This window comes from Choloepus didactylus, chromosome 3 (assembly GCF_015220235.1).
Source record: "Choloepus didactylus isolate mChoDid1 chromosome 3, mChoDid1.pri, whole genome shotgun sequence".
Lineage (NCBI taxonomy): Eukaryota > Metazoa > Chordata > Mammalia > Pilosa > Megalonychidae > Choloepus > Choloepus didactylus.
The window spans coordinates 179,352,575-179,364,174 of NC_051309.1; the positions used below are offsets into that span (position 1 = coordinate 179,352,575).

General features: G+C 39.6%; 1 pseudogene; it reads right to left on the reverse strand.

Annotated features, from left to right (window-relative positions):
- Positions 1 to 9,958: 9,958 nt before the first annotated feature.
- Positions 9,959 to 11,341, reverse strand: LOC119530558 (annotated as a pseudogene).
- Between the last annotated feature and the right edge of the window lie 259 nt (positions 11,342 to 11,600).

Consider the following 11,600-nt stretch of genomic DNA (forward strand, 5'->3'; position numbering starts at 1 on the left):
AATCTACAAAGCACCCCTGCCTTGGCCTGCCCTTGCCAATTTCTGGCTAACCAACATACCCCACCAGTCTCATATCCCAAGAAATCATCACTATAATATTCTTTTCCCCATTTTCCCCACATCACCAGGCTTATTCCAAATTGCTCCCTTCTACCCTTTTCTCATCACCCAAACTAAGGAAATGGGGCAGTGGAAGGAGCATGCATTTGAAATCCTACACCGATTTGGTTTTCTGTGCCAGTTTTCAGTTTGTTGCTTCTCAATTTTATCTTTTCATTGAATCTGCTTTGTTTTCATTACTTTTCTACTTCCTATTTTTAATTTTATTGATTATACCATAATTTTAAAAATATATATGTATAATTTTATTGAGATTGTTCACATACCATACAATTATCCAGAGATCCAAAGGGTACAATCAGTTGCCCACGGTACCATCATACAGCTATGCATCCATCAACACAATTAATTTTTTTTCAATTTTTAGAACATTTTCATTGCTCCAGAAAAGAAATAAAGACAGAAAAAGGAAACGCAAATCCTCCCATACCCCTAACCCCGCCCCCCCATTATTGATTCATAGTTTTGGTATAATACATTTGTTACTGATGATGAAAGAATGTTAAAATACTACTAACTGTAGTATGTAGTTTGCAATGGGTATATATATATTTTCCTATATGCCTCTCTGTTGACTTCTAGTTGTAGTGTGATGTATTTTTTTCTAGTTCCTGAGAGAGATTTCTAATATTTATATAGTTAATCATGCAATGTTAGTTATTCTCAAAACATGCTACCATCATCCCCTGTCCATTTCCAAATGTTTAAGTTCATCCTTGTTGAACATTTTGCTTGTAATAAGCAACCGCTCCCCATTCTTTAGCCCCGTTCTATATCCTGGTAACTTATATTTCATGTCTATGAGTTTACATATTATAATGAGTTCATATCAGTGAGACCTTGCAATATTTGCCTTCATGTGTCTGTCTTATTTCACTCAGTATAATGCCCTCAAGGTTTCTTCATCAACCCATTTCTTTGAAGACTGTTTTGTTCATACATCATACATTCTGTCCTACGTAAACATTTGTTGGTTCCCTGTATAGTATTTATGTATTCAGCAGTATCGCCACTATCTATGTAAGGACATATCCATTTCTTCCACAAAGAAGGATGAAGAGTCAAAGATGGCAGAGAGACAAAAGAAACGGAGAGAGAGACAGAGAGAGAGAGAGAGAGAGAGAGAGAGAGAGAAACATGACAGCTAGAAAGCAACAAAAGGAAAGATAGCATTAACCTAAAGAAGAATAAAGAGTCAGACAACATCACCAATGCCAGGAGTACCATACCCTTCCTTTCCCCTACCTCCCGCCCCATGCATTTAGCTTTGGTATATTGCCCTTATTATATTAAAGGAAGCATAATACAATGTTTCCATTAATTATAGTCTCTAGTTTGCATTGATTGTATTTCCTCCAATCCCACCCTATTTTTAACACCTTGCAATATTGACATTCATTTGTTCTGCCTCATGTGAAAGCATATTTGTACCTTTTATTACAATTGTTGAGCATCCTAGGTTTCCCTGAGTTACACAGTCCCAGTCTTTGTCCTTTGTCTTTTGTTCTGGTGTCCCACAAGGTCCCAACTTTCTCTTTCGACAGTGCTCACAGTCATCTTTGTTCAGTGCATTGCTGTGCTACTGTCTCCCAAACCTCTCACTCCTGTCTTTTCCTTTCTGTCTGCAGTGCTTCCTTTAGTGTTTTCTGTAGAAGAGATATCTTTTTTGCAAACTCTGTCATTGTCTGTTTGAGAATATTTTAAGCTCTCCCTCATATTTGAAGGACAGTTATACTGGATATAGGATTCTTGGTTTGTAGTTTTTCTCTTTCAGTATCTTAAATATATCACGCCACTTTCTTCTTGCCTCCGTGGTTTCTATTGAGAAATCCGCACATAGTCTTATCAAGCTTCCTTTGTATGTGATGGGTCACTATTCTCTTCTGCTTTCAGGATTCTCTCTTTATCTTTGATGTTTGATAATCTGATTTTTAAGTGTCTTGGTGTAGGCCTATTCCATTCTATTCTGTTTGACGTATGCTCCGTGTCTTGGATCTGTAATTTTATGTCTTTCATAAGAGATGGGAAATTTTCATTGATTATTTCCTCTATTATTGCTTCTGCCCCTTATCCCTTCTCTTTTCCTTCTGGGCCACCAATGACATGTACATTCCTGCTGTTTGTTTTGTCCTGAAGTTCCCAGAGACATTGCTCATATTTTTCCATTCTTTTCTGTATCTGCTCTTTTGTTTGTAGGCTTTCAGGTGCCTTGTAATCCAGTTCCTGAGTGTTTTCTTCTGCCTCTTGAGATCTGCTGTTGTATGTTTCCATTGGGTCTTTAATCTCTTGTGTTGTGCCTTTCATTTCCATAGATTCTGCCAGTTGGTTTTTCTATCTCAATTTCTACCTTATGTACACCAGTGTTTTCATTTTATGGCTCCTCTCTTTTGCCATATCTTCCCTAAACTTTTTCAATTGACTTAGTATTTGTTGTTTAAATTCCTGTATCTCAGTTTAAGTTTAGTTTGTTCCTTTGGGCCATAACTTCATTTTTCTTAGTGTGGGTTGTAGGTTTCTGTTGTCTTGGTATGGTTTCCTTGGTTACCCCAATCAGGTTTTCCCAGACCAAAATGGGCTCCAGTCCCAGAAGGAAGAACTATTCAGTATCTGGTTTCCCTAAAGCTGTGCCTTAGAAATTTGGTACACCCTGAAAGGCCTCAGGTCACTGTGCTTTTCTGCCCAACAGGTGGCACCTGTCAGCCTGTAACTCCAGACTGGTGTAAAGAGGTGTGGCCAGTGGCTGTTTTCCCACAGGCTCTGGGGTCTGGTTCTGAATGGAAGATGGATAGTAGAGCTGGGCCCCACCTCTTTCCTCTTAGGGAAGATAGACCCCCTAGGGAAAGGTCATCAGCATTTCAGTGATCTCTCTCTGCCTGTGCTATCTCCAACCTTGTCTGGGTCAGAGTTCTGGGAACTGAAAATGGCTGAGGCTTTGTCCCCTGAGGTGAGAAGGACAGAAAGCCCCCTTCAGGGCCAGTCCACAGTCACCCTCTGGCTCTCCAAGGTCAGTCATCACCCAAAGTTTCTGTCTGTTTGTTGAGGATTCATAGCTTGTATCAATAAGTCCACATTGTTAATTAAAGCCCCAGTTGGAGCTCAGCTGAGGTGTGTTCTCTTGCTCAGAGAGATCTGCTCTCTAGCACCAGGAGGCTTTGCAGCTTGGGCTGTGGGGGAATGGGGCTCTTGGCTTGGATCTGCAGTATTTACTTACAGAATTTATGTTGTGATCTCTGGCATTCCTCCCAATTCAGGTTGGTGTATGATGAGTGGATGGTCACGTTTGACCTATCACAGTTATTCTGGATTGTTTACTAGTTTTTCCTGGTTGTTTATTAGTTGTTTCAGGGGGAGAAACTACCTTCCACTCCTCTCTATGCCACCATCTTAGATCTCTCCTCTACCATATTTTTTATTTTCTTCTTTCTGCTTGCTTTAGGCTTAATTTGCTCTTCTTTTTGTAGTTCCTTAAGCTAAAAGCTTTACTTATTTTAAATCTTTCTTCTTTTCCATTACAGGCACTTAATGCTATAAATTACCCTGTAAGCAATGCTTACCTGCATCCAACACCTTTTGCTATATAGTATTTCTATCTTTACATGGTTCAAAATATTTTAAAATTTTCACTTGTGACTTACTCATTGGCCTGTGAGTTATTGAGAAATATGTTATTTATTTTTTAAATATTTGGGGATTTTCAGTTACTTATCTGTTATTGATTTCTAGTTTCACTCTGTAGGGTCTGAAAATATAGTTTGCATGATTTCTATACACATTTTTAGAGTTGTTTTATGGCCTATGATATGATTAATCTTGATAAATGTTCAAGGGAACTTGAGAAGAATATGTATTCTGCCTTCCCTGGTTGAGTTTTTTTTAATTCAATTTTAATGTGATTTTATTGAGATATATTCACACCCTAGAAACTATCCAAAGTTTACAATCCGTGGCTCAAAGGTATCCTCACATAATTGTGCATACATCCCCATGAATAATTTTACAACATTTTCATTACTCCAGAAAAGACATAAAAATAAAAAAGAAAACAAAATCCTCCCATACCCCTTTTATCCCCCTATTACTGCCATAGTCTTGGTGCAGTACAATTGTTATTGTTGATGAAAGAATATTAAAATATTACTAACTATAGTCCATAGTTTTTAATAAGTACATTGTTCCCATATATACCTCTATTATTAACTCCTTGTAATAGTGGTCATGCATCTGCTCTAGTTCATGAAAGAACCTTTTAATATTTGTAGTTAATCACAGTCCCTAATTTTTACAGTTAATCACATAGTGAATCACAGGATTCACTATACCATACATTCCCATGTTTTCATTCCAACTTCTGGTTACATACATGATTCTAAACTTCCCCTTTCCACCTCATCGCCTACAATTCAGCACTGTTAGTTATACTCACAATAATGTGCTGTCACGTCTATCCATTTCCGAACATTTAAGTTCACCCTATTTAAACATTCTGCACATATTAAGCAACCATTCCCCATTTTTTAGCCTCATTCTATATCCTGGTATCCTATATTTTATGTATACGAGTTTGCATAACATAATTAGTTTGTATCAATGATATCAAAAACATGTGAGCTTTTGTGTCTGACTTATTTCACTTAACATAATGTCCTCAAAGTTCATGTTGTTGAGATGATACCTTATTGTGGTTTTGATTTGCATTTCCCTAATTGCTAGTGAAAATGAGCATCTTTTCATGTGCTTTTTAGCAATCTGTATTTCCTTCTTGGAAAACTGTCTATTCATGTCTTTTCCCATTTTTAAATTGGGTTGTTTGTCTTTTTGTTGTTGGGCTGTAGGATTTCTTTATATATTCTGGATATTAAACCCTTACTAGATACTTGGTTTCCAAATATTTTCTCCCATTGAGTTCGTTGCCTTTTCACCCTTTTGGCAAATTCCTTTGAAGTACTGAAATATTCAGTTTTGAGGAGTTCCCATTTATCTATTATTCCTTTTATTGCTTGTTGTTTGGGTGTAAAGTCTAAAAACTACCACCTCCCATGAGATCTTGAAGATGTTTCCTTACATGTTTCCTAGGAGTTTTATGACACTGGTTCTTACATTTAGGTCTTTGGTCCATTTTGAGTTAATTTTTGTATAGGGTGTGAGATTTGGGTCTTCTTTCATTCTTTTGGTTATGGATACATGATTCCATTTTATTTTTCTCCTCTATTAACTTATAATTTATTCTGCTTCTTAAAACTTTTCCAGTGGCCACCCTACAGTGTACAATTTATAATGGTAGGCCTATTAAAATAATCTTCAAATAATAATATACCAATTCCCTTTTAGTGCATGGACCTTTGTTCTAGTTTGCTAATGCTGCCACAATGCAAAACACCATAAATGGATTGGCTTTTATAAAAGGGAGTTTATTTGGTTACACAGTTACAGTCTTAAGGCCATAAGGTGTCCAAGGTAACACATCAGCAATCGGGTACCTTCACTGGAGGATGGCCAATGTTGTTCGGAAAACCTCTGTTAGCTGGGAAGGTACGTGGCTTGTGTCTGCTCCAAAGTTATGATTTCAGAATGGCTTTCTCCCAGGACGTTCCTCTCTAGGCTGCAGTTCCTCAAAAAAATGTCACTTTTAGTTGCACTTGGGTTATTTGTCTTCTCTTAGCTTCTCTGGAGCAAGAGTCTGCTTTCAACGGCTATCTTCAAACTGTCTTTCATCTGCAGCTCCTGTGCTTTCTTCAAAGTGTCCCTCTTGGCTGTAGCTCCTCTTAAAAATGTTACTCACAGCTGCACTGAGTTCCTTCTGTTTGTCAGCCCATTTATATGGCTCCACTGATCAAGGCTCACCCTGAATGGGTGGGGCCACACCTCCATGGAAATTATCTCATCAGAGTTATCACCCACAGTTGGATGGGGCACATTCCATGGAAACATTCAAAGAATTACAATCTAATCAACACTGATAGGTCCGCCCACATAAGATTACATCAAAGATAATGGCGTTTGAAGGGCATAATACATTCAAAGTGGCACAACCTTATAATGGTATATTCCAATTGCTCTCTCCCATCGTTTGTACTATTGTGGTCCTACTTTTTTTTTTTTTTAATGTATGTAACATATTCTTTTTTTATCCATTTCACTTCTATATATGCTAAGACATACAATATATTGTTACTATTACTGCTTTAGAGAGCCAGTGGTTCTGGTTTGAATCTATTCTGTACCCCAGAAAAGAGTGTTATTTTAATCCAGTCTTGTGGGACCAGACCTACTGTGTGTGGGATTTTTTGATTAGGTGGTTTCCATGGAGCTGTGACCCTACCCATTCAAGGTGGGTCTTAATTAGTTTACTGGAGTCCTTAAGAAAGGCGACACAGAATCGGATGTTGGGAGATGGTAAGCTAAGGGATAAAGCCCAGAGTTTGCCCCAGAGAAGCTAAGTGAGAACCCCCAGACACCTAAGGAGAAGGTCATTGAATCAGAAACTGAAAACGATGCAACCTGGGAGCCAAGAATCAGCAGACTCCAGCCACCTGCTTCCCAGCTGACAGAGGTGTTCCGGATGCCATCAGCCTTTTCCTCAGATGAGGTATCTACCTCTGGATGCCTTAGAAACTTTAAATTTTTGAACTAATACTTCGCCACTGTAAAAGCCAATTGATTTCTAATATATTGCATTCCCATCAGCTTTATGAAACCAGACAGGATTTTGGTAACAGAAAAGTGGGGTGCTGCAATTTTCAAATACCAAAAATGCTAGAATGGCTTTATAAATGAATAAGGGGAAGATTCTGGAATAATTGCAATATGCTTGATAGAAAAGGCTTGGTGTTCTTTAAAAGTCTGTTGGTAGAAATATGGACAGTGGATTAGCTTAACAGGTGTTTATTGCTTTCAAAGGCTAGGAGGCTTTCTTCCTTCCGGGGTTGTTATCTTTTGGCTGGCTGGCAATATTTAGGGTTCTTTGGCTTTTCATCACATGGCAGTGCACATGGTGTTGTCTTTGTACTTCTCTTCTGTGTTCTGTTCATTTTCAGCTTCTTGCACCTCCCCAAGGCTTCTCTCTCTGCTTGAGTTTCACTCTTATAAAGTGCTCCAGTAATCCCAATTAAAGCCGAACCTGATTCAGCTAGGGCCCTCCTAAACTGTAATAAGATCTTGAAGAGATGTTATTATGATGGGTCCACACCTACCAGAATGTGGATCAAAACCAAGATCCGTCCAAACTGGCATACACATTTCAGTCTACCACTTGAGACAAAACTAGATGAACTCCTGTATAAAGCTGCTACCACACTTAAACCTAAAAGAAAAAGGAAGAAATTGGGGTTTGCAGAGCCCAGTGGAAGTTAGCATCTTGCTGAGAGATGCTCAACAGTGGTGGAATCATGGAGATATGCCTACTTATCAGAGACATTATGGGAAAAAAACTCATGCTTTTCTTTTCCTCAGGTCCTTCAATATCCCATCAGTGCCTCCCATTGACAGAATATAGCAAGCAGTCTGCATGAGAGCTAGAGAATTGTAGTGTGCAATGGATTAGCTCACTGCAGAGCAAAGGAATGATGGAGAATAATGGATAGCAAAAGGAAATGACTAGCAAATCTTCCCTGTATCCTCTCTCAGGGAGCTACCTGATAATATGGTGCACCAAGGGAAGGAGAAAAGTCTCTGAGGAAAAAGATGGACTCACACAACAAAGGACATAAAACAAGGAAATAAAATAGGAAATAAAAGGTGATTATTAGAATGATGGTAGAGCAAAGGCCCATGATGACAGCTATGCATCATACCGTGGAACAACCACCAATCTTCCCTCCACATTGGGTAAAGAGGATAGAGGTTTTCAGGAGAGACTGCTACAAAAAAAAAAAAAAAAAAAAAAAAAAAATGAATGGATATGTTGAATTTAGCCTTATGAAGAGGAATTTTAGAGATTAGCAGCTTGCTGGATGAAAAAGATACATGGAAAAGCCAGAAAGCAAGAAAAGAGGCAATAATTACAGTAACAAAATTTATATAGCAAAGGAAATAAAATCATAGTGTTTCATTGCCTCCGCCGTGAACATTTATAGTCATGTGATTGTAAAGATAGAATTTTGATTAGCCATTGATTATATAATCATATTTGGTGTTTGTGGGGAGAGAAGGAGTATGTGTCTGGTTGGTATAAGACACTGTATTAGTTAGGGCAGGCAGCAAACTGGCAACCCCAATGAAAGTGTTCAATGAAATCCTCAGGCCGCAAACTGACAACTCCGATGAAGGTGTTCGATGAACTCCTCAGGAAATGCTTCACTGGCCAGTGGAAAAGAAGTGAAGGTCCTCTAACTTTCTCACTGAAAAGTCATCAATTGATTGGACTAAATCAGGTGATTGAAGTCTCTCACTGAGGAAGACATGCCCTTGGTTGATGTAATGAGTGACAACTGCAGCCAATTAACTGATGATTTAATAAACCAGCCTTGTGGTTTATTAACTAGCCACAAATGTCCTTGCAGTAACCATTAAGCCACTGCTTGCTTGACCAGACACTTGGACACAACCAGTTGGCCAAGTTCACACATGAACCTAACCCTCACAGTCCACCCCTTGTCAAATTGGTAGTTATACACATCACCATAAACCATACTTTATCTCTAAGTAGAGAAAAATAAAATACATATACTTCACCTAACAATGCCCAGCTGTCCTGTGTACAAGCAGAAACACACTAAAACTCTCAAGAATAGGGTGCAAGTTCTTGGGTGACATAAACTCTTAAAGTTCTTTTCCTTTGACTTAAATACTGTAAAATGAACAATACAGTGTATGTTATGGGATAAGGGGATAAAATAGAGAAGAAAGCAAAGATATTTGCCTTCAGACAAATACAAGCATACTCATAGCAAAACAAGTAGGAAATATTCATGCCATATTGCATATGGCAAAAATGACCACTGATTGGTAAATTTCATCTGGACCTGGAGGAATTAAAAGCTGCTGTAGATACAAGATGGAGTCACTATAGCTTGACCTATGTTGAGTATTGAGACTCTTGTAATTTGGACACAACTTTTGAATGGACGACATAAGCTGTGTGCCTGCAGGTGTGGCAAGAGGGAAGGGTACCTGTGACGTATTAGCTTTACCAGGGCAATTCCCACATTTGCCCAGTGTGGATCGCATGTGCTCGTGGATCTTGTCTTATTTGGTTTCCATAATTACTTTGCAACATAGGGACTGCCTCCAAGTTTTCTGTGAGACTTTGACTAAGGACAAACAACTTGTAATAAGCAAAACCCAAATCCCATATAATGAGCTGTAAACCTGCTGACCTTTGCTTTGGAGGGAGACAATAGCTTTTATTTTCCCAGAAAGTAACCAGATTTCCCTTTTGCTCCAGATGGACACATTCTCTACCTTCTAAGTCTGCCCCTAATACAGTCATCATTCAAACAATAGTACAAAAACATGAGATATCTGCAGGGAATTATCTGTCCACAATTCTGAATTCTTTTCCAATCTGGAATTTTTTAAGTATTTTTAAAACAGATAAATGTGTAAGTATAGAACAAATACACACACATGCACACTATTACACTAAATGTATTTATTGGAGGTGCAAAGTTTTGTTCACTCTAAACTTACAATTTCAGGAGCACAGTTAATTCTCACAAGATCTGTTAGTTCAGACAACACTGATTGAAACAATGAGTTGAAAACACATTCAGTGTGTAATTCATAGAAACATTTTACAAAAATTCTTAATGGTAGGTTCTTGGACAGCTGTGCAATATTCTACATACTCTCCACAAATTACAGCAAGGCAATGAAGCAATGAGCCAATCATACATGGAGTTTATCGTTCATCATCTGATATTGCACAGATGGTAAGAGGTTTAGAATCTTTTGCAATACAGAAGTAAGGCTTGAGTATTTCAGAAAATTTATCAGTGAAAGTGTGGAGATGAGACCTCTCATTCAAACTGTAAAAGGAAATCTCACCCAACTCATAGTCCAGATAAATGCCAATTCCTCTGCGCTTTTCTGTGAACTGAAGAGTGACTGGAGCACTGCCTTCTGCAACATAGTCTCCATCCCGGAGCCGGCTTGTCCAGCATCTGTCCCGTCCTGTCAGGCATTGCTTTCCCCCACAGTCCACTCAGGCTTGTCATCCACTTGGACCTCCCAATAGTGTCTGCCGGAAGCGAATCCTCCAGAACCCAGGACAATCAGATCACACGTAAATCTCTTTGGATTAGGATGAAGCCTTTGCTTTTTCTTCACAAATGTCACAGACTTTTTATCCTCAGAGACAAGCAGATTCGGGTGTGCTGTTTCAGGATCGAGAGTGACATCTTCTGTAAATTTCTGTTTAATTTTCTGCAGAGCAGAATACTGTGGAGGAAGACTGCATCCTTCTCTCCTTAACTGGAAAGAATAGAGGGCTGGAGTTTTAACAGCTTCATGCCTCTTGTAGATACTCGATACCTGCCAGCAACTTCACTTCTGACATCACGCTCTTCTCTGCGACCTCTCTTTGTAAACTTTTGAGTGTGCAGATGTAGTCTAAAAATGCTGTTGTGTTTGTATTGAGTTTCTGCTGAATTTCCTTTTCGTCATCAGCTAACCTTGACAGAACTGCCTCGTGCTCACGTTCTAAAATCCGATTCAGGTGCTCAAATTCCAAGAATATTTTCTGTCTCTGTGTTTCCACCTCCTGTCTCAGTTCTAATGGTTTTCTGTCTTGGGTGGCTTTTACTTTTTCCATTTCCGCCACTTTTTTCTTCAGGGATGCAATGTCACTGCTGAGCCTTTTCCTGTGATGAGAGGCAGCCTCCTCAGTGGGCCTCACGTGGTGGCCCTGGTGTGCCGGGTGCTGAGCACACAGGGGACACAGCACCTCTAGGTCCTCCTCACAGAACAGGGTCAGGACCTGACTGTGCCTCTCACACAATCGTGACTCTTCCTGCCTCTTCCTCTTGCTCCTGGTGATGTGGAGGAGCTTGGCAATTTCACTCATCTTTCCCAGCTGTGTGTTGCTCCTGAAGGGCAACTCTCGACAGTGGTGGCGGCAGACAGGGCAAGGGAGCCTGTCCTGTGTTTCCTCCCAAGACCGCTGGATGCAGGAGCGGCAGAAGTTGTGCCCACATTCAATGGTGACAGGGTCTCTCAGGTAATCCAGGCAGATGGGGCAGTTGGCTCCTGCCTGCAGAGCTTCCAGTGCTGCTGCTACCGCCATTGGGACTTGAATGAAGATTGAACCGAGGAGGGTTTCCTTGCGAGGTTTTGGCTCTGCTGGTTCTATCCTTTCAGAAGCAGGTCCACCCTCAAGTCTCATACACCTGCAGCTGATCACAGAGGAGGCTGTCAGCTGCCTTTCTAGTCCTTGGCCATTCAGTGGATAGGAATCCAAGCTAAGCAATTCTCTTGGTCAGAAAATAACAGGTCTCCAAGTTATCACTTTGTTCCTGGGGAGGAGAAAATGGATCTTCATTTTA